This window comes from Schistocerca nitens, chromosome 12, assembly GCF_023898315.1.
Source record: "Schistocerca nitens isolate TAMUIC-IGC-003100 chromosome 12, iqSchNite1.1, whole genome shotgun sequence".
Taxonomy (NCBI): Eukaryota; Metazoa; Arthropoda; class Insecta; order Orthoptera; family Acrididae; genus Schistocerca; species Schistocerca nitens.
In genome coordinates, this window is record NC_064625.1 from 109920293 (window position 1) to 109922673 (window position 2381).

Sequence of the window (2381 nt, forward strand, 5' to 3'; positions counted from 1 at the left end):
CCACTGGTTACACGTCTCGGTCACCTCTTGTTCGCATTGACGGCACTTTGAGCAGTGGACGTTACATTTCAGATGTGTTACGACCCGTGGCTCTACCCTTCATTCGATCCCTGCGAAACCCTACATTTCAGCAGGATAATGCACGACCGTATGTTGCAGGTCCTGTATGGGCCTTTCTGGCCCTGGCCAGCACATTATCCAGATCTCTCACCAATTGAAAACGTCTGGTCAATGGTGGTCGAGCAACTGGCTCGTCACAATACCAGTCGGTACTCTTGATGAACTGTGGTATCGTGTTGAAGCTGCATGGGCAGCTGTACCTGTACACGCCACCCAAGCTCTGTGTGACTCAATGCCCAGGCGTATCAAGGCCGTTATTACGGCCAGAGGTGGTTGTTCTGGGTACTGAGTTCTCTGGATCTATGCACCCAAATTGCGTGAAAATGTAATCACATGTCAGTTCTAGTATAATATATTTGTCCAATGAATACCCGTTTATCATATGCATTTCTTCTTGGTGTAGCAATTTTAATGGCCAGTAGTGTATTTGTGAATACTACGCGTTAGTCGTTTCGGCGAATCAACATTTACGTGCACACCTATATCTTAGTCAGTTCGACGCTGTAACTTCGAGACGATATATGATTTACCTGATGGAAGTGCGGCGTAGGTCACTTCCGCTGGCGGAATCACAGAGCCAACTAGGCTCCCTAGGTCCTGCCGCGAGAGTGACTCGCCCCTTCTGTAGGTAAGAGGGGGGGTTATTGAAGGGAAATGCGTTCGTCGACTACCAATAGTATTCTCGGGTTAAACCGTATATTGAAACTGCGCCCCGTCTAACTACCCCAAGGTATGATGAAACGAAATAATAATAATAATTTGACTCAAAAAAAGAGTGCTGACTCTGGAGTGAAAAAGGCTTAGGAAAGAGAACATACAAATGACTGGCAAAATTTCCGCAAAAAAATCACAGAAAAAGCACAAGTCCTCATTCCTCTGAAGAAGAAGCACCCCTGGTGGGACACTGATTGTGAGACTGCGCTCGTCGCCAGGAAATTGGCATACCAGAAAAACAACAGTAACAAGTCCCCAGAAAATTTACAGGTGTTCAACGAAACACGAAAGACAACAGCAAAAATTATTAGACAATCCAAGAGGAAATACCTGAAGGAACAGCTAGACTCTATAGAGGACAACTTCCGCAACTACAACACAAGGGACTTCCTCAGGACGTTTGCAGGCACATCCGAGGATACACACCACCGAACCTCCGCTTTAGAAATAGTGACGGAAAACTGGCACTGACAGATAAGGAGAGCTGCAAGGCGCTGGCACAGTACTTCTCAGAACTTCTCAATTTCCCAGAACCCACAGAGAGGTTCCCAGACGAAGAACCTACAGATAGACACACAGACTCATTACCCCCGACACAAGAGGAAGTCCACAGGCACATACACAGCCTCAAAAACAAGAGGGCATCTGGTGAAGACGGCATAGTGGCCGAACCACTGAAAAACCTCGGACCAAACTCACACAGATCATCACAGACATATGGACGTCAGAAAAGTTTCCAGATGACTGTAAATGCGCACTGATCCACCCTCTGCACAAAAAGGGTGACCCCACAGATGTGAACAATTACAGGGGCATCTCAGTAATACAAGTCACATACAAGGTACTCTCAGCGTGCCTACTCCATAGAACGCGGAACCAACTGGAACGCAAGATCGGTGAGTACCAGGCGGGATTCCGCCCTGGTTGCTCCTGTGCAGAACAAATCTTCAGTGTGAAAACTACCCTGAAAATCAAAGCCCTTAGGAACAATCCAGTCATATGCACCTTTGTTGACTTCAAGAAGGTATATGACTCCAACGACCGCCAGTTATTGTTAAACATTCTACACTCCTGGAAATGGAAAAAAGAACACATTGACACCGGTGTGTCAGACCCACCATACTTGCTCCGGACACTGCGAGAGGGCTGTACAAGCAATGATCACACGCACGGCACAGCGGACACACCAGGAACCGCGGTGTTGGCCGTCGAATGGCGCTAGCTGCGCAGCATTTGTGCACCGCCGCCGTCAGTGTCAGCCAGTTTGCCGTGGCGTACGGAGCTCCATCGCAGTCTTTAACACTGGTAGCATGCCGCGACAGCGTGGACGTGAACCGTATGTGCAGTTGACGGACTACGAGCGAGGGCGTATAGTGGGCATGCGGGAGGCCGGGTGGACGTACCGCCGAATTGCTCAACACGTGGGGCGTGAGGTCTCCACAGTACATCGATGTTGTCGCCAGTGGTCGGCGGAAGGTGCACGTGCCCGTCGACCTGGGACCGGACCGCAGCGACGCACGGATGCACGCCAAGACCGTAGGATCCTA